The sequence below is a fragment of the Bubalus kerabau genome, chromosome 1 (genome assembly GCF_029407905.1).
Source record: "Bubalus kerabau isolate K-KA32 ecotype Philippines breed swamp buffalo chromosome 1, PCC_UOA_SB_1v2, whole genome shotgun sequence".
Classification (NCBI taxonomy): Eukaryota; Metazoa; Chordata; class Mammalia; order Artiodactyla; family Bovidae; genus Bubalus; species Bubalus kerabau.
This window is the reverse complement of record NC_073624.1, coordinates 131537839-131543838: the sequence shown is the minus strand read 5'-3', so window position 1 is coordinate 131543838 and position 6000 is coordinate 131537839.

The window sequence follows — 6000 nt, the reverse complement described above, 5'->3', positions numbered from 1 at the left end:
TCTGACCTTTGCGACCCTATGGACTGTAGCCCACCAGTCTCCTCTGTCCATGGAATTTTCCAGGTAGGAATACTGGAGTGGGTTGCCATGCCCTCCTCCAGGGGATCTTCCTGATCCAGGGATTGAAATTACATCTCCTGCATTGCAGACAGATTCTTAACTGCTGAGCCATCAGGGAAGCCCTATAAGTGTGAAAGGGAAGCTGAATTGGGCAGAAGAAGAAGTTGAATTGGGATGCAATTGCAACAGAGGCCATGGGATGGCTTTTCAGAATGATCCTAGATCTCTTTATCGTATTTAACTAGTCACTGTATGCAGGTGGCCTCTGGGGAGACAGCTGTGCCCTTGGGCAAGGCAGCACCCTTCGGCTCAGAGCTATTTCCAAAAGGAGATTCAGCTGAGACTCATTAGCAGTCCTCTCTCCATCCAGAAAGGGAGATCTTGATGGTGTACCACTGCATCCTCTTAGCTCCACCTGGTCTATTTAGTTCGAGTCTAGAAACATTCCTTCACCTCCTGGTTGGCCCTTGCTGTGGCAGCCTGCCTCAAAGTGCAGATGATACTCATCTTCCCCCTCTGATGCTCCTGGTAGGTACCCCCCCGCCAGTCCGTTCTCAACACAGCAATGTGGATGATCCTGCTAAAACACAATCAGATCATGTTACTCCTCTTCTCAAAACCATCAAGTAACTACTCTCCATTTCAGAGTGAAAGTGAGAATCCCTTTCATGATTCATATCATATTCTCGCTTGAGACTACATCTCTCATCTCATCCTGTATTCTTCTCCTCCTTATTCATCCTGCTCCCATTACACCAGCCTTCTTCCTCTTCCTTGAACACGTTTTGTAAAACAGTTTGGCAGTATCTGCTTTCCTACTCATCTTGGAGAAGCCTTAAGCAAGTAGGACAATCAAAACACAAGATGCCTCACACTGAAATGTTAAGAATTCCATCTGGTGGTGTAAAAAAAAGTTGTCTTCTGCAAAGATTGTGTGATTGTTTATTATCATTTAAACTAATTCTTAATTTAAAAGAATTCAACTATTGGCTGAAAAAAGAAAGATTCTAAAAAGAATCATTTAAATAGTACACATTACTTGAGCAGTGTGTGCCCTAGGCAAAGGCTGCCTAGTAATCCTGAAACCCTTGAAAAGAACATCTGATTAGTTTTAAAGGTTTCCCAGCTATTAGCCTGGGCCTCCCAGGTGGCTCAGTGGTTAAGAATCCACCTGCCAACCAGGAGATGAGGGTTCAATCCCTGGTCCAGGAAGATCCCCTGAAGAAGGAAATGGCAACCCACTCCAGAATTCTTCCTGGGAAATCCCATGGAAAGGGGAGCCTGGCAGGCTACAGTCCATGGGGTTGCAAACAGTCAGGCATGACTTAGTGAGTAAACAGCAGCAGCAGCAACTATAAGCCCAAAGAATTCAACTTATTGTTTAAGTGACTAAGCAAGATGGTTTCCTTAGGGTAGAAAGTGAATGAAGTGCTACAGAGAAACATTAATGATAAAGAATTAGAAGAAAAAATCCACAGATTTTTGCATACACAAAATCACACATACTATTTTGGCTATTAAAGAGATTTTCAAGGGTAATTTTTACTTCATTGGTTGGCAAATAAGAACTAGACTCTATTCAAAGGATCTGAATAGACAATTTTTCCAAAGAAGACAAAAAGATGGCCAGTAGGTACCTGAAAACATGACCAATATGACTGATCATCAGGGAAATGCAAATCAAAACCACAGTGACATGTCACCTGAAACATGTTAGATGGTATCATCAAAAAGACAAGAAATAGAAAGTGTTGGCGAGGATGAAACATGTGTGAGACTCGCTTTATTGCGATATGAGCAGTCTGAGACAGAACCCACAACATCTCTGAGATATGCCTACATTGATCAGATCTTATGGTTAGAAATGTCCTAAAATATGGGAAAATGAAAATATTGATGATTTAAATTCATAAAAGTTTTAAATGTTTTATGTATCAAAAGTCATTAAATTAAAAGACAATAAGAAAACTATTTTCAACAAATATAAATATAAAGGGTTAATATCCTTAATATATAAAGGGCTCTTACAAATAGATTAAAGGCAAAATACACAGATAATTTACAAAAGAAATAGAAGCACCTAATAAACATAAAAATATTTAATCTCATTAATGAAAAAATACTTTGCTCCTTGAATTAGAATTTTTTTAATGCTAATGTAGGTAGGATGAGATAGAAATGTACTTGTTAAAGGAAGACATACATGTTGATACAATGCCAGCATGAACAAAGAGCCTTAAAATAATATTTATAAAGGAAATCATCCAAAATGTGGGTGAAGTATTATGCATAGAAGTGCCAATATCATTTACTATAGGGGAAAAATGGGCATAACCTATATGTCCAACAATAGGTGACCAGGTAGTGTAAAAAAATGATTACTCAATTAAGTTATATTTTCTAAGACTACTAATTAAATATGAAAAGGTTTATATGTTAGGTGAAAATAAATGGATGTAAATTTGTTATTTATAGTATAATAGCAAAATTTTAATGGGAAAAAGCAACATATGATTTGTATTTGGTGTGATATAATTTCTTCTCTCAAAAAAAAAAAAAAATAGAAAAAGGAACTTTCTTTAACCAGCGGTTAAGACTCTGAGCTTCCACTGCAGGGGGCACGGGTTTGATCCCTGGTTGGGGAACTAAGATCCTGCATGCTTTGTGGTACAGCAAAAAAAAAAGAAAAAAAGAATTTCTTCCTTATATTTTTCTGTATTTTCCAAACTCCCTTTTATAAAGTTGTGCAACTTTTGTAGTCAGACAAAAAATTCTTCCCCAGAGCCTTCAGGATAAAATCCAAATTCCTTAGCATAGCGTATACTCATGATCTGGCCTGGGCCTTCTCTTCACTTTCTCGCCATTTCCTAGTCCAGACTTTCCTATGGTCCTACCAAATTGCTTGCATTTCCCTAATTGCCATGTCATCACTGTCTTGGGGTTGTTTTCTTGCTGTTTTATTTTTGCCTGGGATGCTCCTGAATGCCCTTCTCCCCCTCTGGCCTGGCTAACTGGGCTCTTCAAGCCCCAGCCCTTTGTTTTCAAGGCATAGCCTCCTCCGGGGCGCCTTGGGGTGGGGCCAACGCTCCTCCTCTGTGCTGCCTTCACAGTCCGTGCATGGCTCCCTTCTCACAGCACTGCTCCCCTGAATTGCAGTCAGAGTGACCAAGCCTCCCTGGTTGGCCTCTCCCTAACTCTTACTCTCTGATATCTTGTTCCCATCTTAGACAACGAGCATCTTAACTCCACAGACTGTTCACATCATCTCTGCGTTTAACATTTTTTATTCTTCCCAGTATACCTTTTTTTGGACCAATTTTTTTTTTTTCAATTTAGAAAAATATTTATTTTGGGCTGCACTGGGTCTTGGGTGCAGCGTGGAGGCTTTCTCTAGTTGCGGCGAGCTGGGGCTCCTCTCCAGTCGTGGGGCCCAGGCTTCTCATCGTGGCGCTTCTCTTACTGTGGAGCACGGCCTCTCGGGCACTCGGCCTCAGCAGCTGCTGCGTGCGGGCCCAGTAGTCGCAGCTCACGGGCTTAGCTGCCCTGTGGCATGCGGGATCTTCCTGGACCAGGGGTCAACCTGCATTGCAAGGTGGATTCTTAACCAGTGAACAACAAGGGAAGCCCTTTTTTCAGGTTTTTTTTTTTTTTTTAATTGAAGTATAGTTGATTTACAATGTTGTGTTAATTTCTCTTTTTAAAAAAATATTTACTTATTTGGCTGCATGGGGTCTTAGTAGCAGCACTCAAAATCTTCCATCTTCGTTGGGGCATGTGAACTCTAAGTTGCTGCATGCAAACTCTTAGCTGTGGCATGCGGCGTCTCAGTTCTGTGGCCAGGAATCAGACCCTGGCCCCCTGCATCGGGAGCCGGAGTCTTAGCCACTGGACCACCAGGGAAGTCCCTGTTACTTTCTGCTGTGCAGCAGTGTGATTCACTTATACATAGATGTGCATTCTTTTTTCAGAGTTCTTTTCCATTGTAGTTTATCATCTCTTATGCACTTCACTCACTTTAGTCTTAAGTTTATCAGGTGATAAAGATAACAAGGACAAGAAGGGTGACTGGTCCTGTCAACAGGTGATACAGGCCACTCTCACTGTGGTGATATATGAAGATGCTAAAAAGTTACTCATAACTCTGTTATAGGCCTGCCAGACACCAGTGAAATTCCCTCAGTAGGTTAAAGCATCTTGGTAGTTGGAAGGAACATGCTGATTAGTTAATATATTAGGATAGTTTAGTTTATTCCTCCCTTTCAGTTCAGTTCAGTCACTCAGTCATGTCCGACTCTTTGTGACCCCATGAATTGCAGAACGCCAGGCCTCCCTGTCCGTCACCAACTCTCAGAGTTCACCCAAACTCATGTCCATCGAGTCAGTGATGCCATCCAGCCATCTCATCCTCTGTCGTCACCTTCTCCTCTTGCCCCCAATCCCTCCCAGCATCAGAGTCTTTTCCAGTGAGTCAACTCTTCAGAGGAGGTGGCCAAATTATTGGAGTTTCAGCTTAAGCATCAGTCCTTCCAAAGAACATCCAGGACTGATCTCCTTTAGGATGGACTGATTGGACCTCCTTGCAGCCCAAGGGACTCTCAAGAGTCTTCTCCAACACCACAGTTCAAAAGCTTCAATTCTTCAGCGCTCAGCTTTCTTCACAGTCCAACTCTCACATCCATACATGACCACTGGAAAAACCATAGCATTGACTAGACAGACCTTAGTTGGTAAAGTAATGTCTCTGCTTTTGAATATGCTATCTAGGTTGGTCATAACTTTCCTTCCAAGGAGTAAGCGTCTTTTAATTTCATGGCTGCAGTCACCATCCGCAGTGATTTTGGAGCCCCAAAAAATAAAGTCTGACACTACTTCCACTGTTTCCCCATCTATTTCCCATGAAGTGATGGGACCAGATGTCATGATATTAGTTTTCTGAATGTTGAGCTTTAAGCCAACTTTTTCACTCTCCTCTTTCACTTTCATCAAGAGGCTTTTTAGTTCCTCTTCACTTTTTGCCATAAAGGTGGTGTCATCTGCATATCTGAGGTTATTGATATTTCTCCCGGCAATCTTGATTCCAGCTTGTGCTTCTGCAAGTCCAATGTTTCTCATGGTATACTCTGCATAGAAGTTAAATAAGCAGGATGACAATATACAGCCTTGTCGTACTCCTTTTCCTATTTGGAACCAGTCTGCTGTTCCATGTCCAGTTCTAACTGTTGCTTCCTGACCTGCATACAGGTTTCTCAAGAGGCAGGTCAGGTGGTCTAGTATTCCCATCTCTTTCAAAATTTTCCACAGTTTATTGTGATCCACACAGTCAAAGGCTTTGGCATAGTCAATAAAGCAGAAATAGATGTTTTTCTGGAACTTTCTTGCTTTTTCGATGATCCAGCAAATGTTGGCAATTTGATCTCTGGTTCCTCTGCCTTTTCTAAAACCAGCTTGAACATCTGGAAATTCATGGTTCCCGTACTGCTGAAGCCTGGCTTGGAGAATTTTGAGCATTACTTTACTAGCGTGTGAGGTGAGTGCAATTGTGTGGTGGTTAGAGCATTCTTTGGCATTGCCTTTCTTTGGGATTGGAATGAAAACTGACCTTTTCCAGTCCTGTGGCCACTGCTGAGTTTTCCAAATTTGCTGGCATATTGAGTGCAGCACTTTCACAGCATCATCTTTCAGGATTTGAAATAGCTCAACTGGAATTCCATCACCTCCACTAGCTTTGCTCGTAGTGATGCTTTCTAAGGCCCACTTGACTTCACATTCCAGGATGTCTGGCTCTAGGTGAGTGATCACACCATCGTGATTATCTTGGTCGTGAAGATCTTTTTTGTACAGTTCTTCTGTGTATTCTTGCCACCTCTTCTTAGTATCTTCTGCTTCTGGTAGGTCCATACCATTTCTGTCCTTTATTGAGCCCATCTTTGCATGAAATCT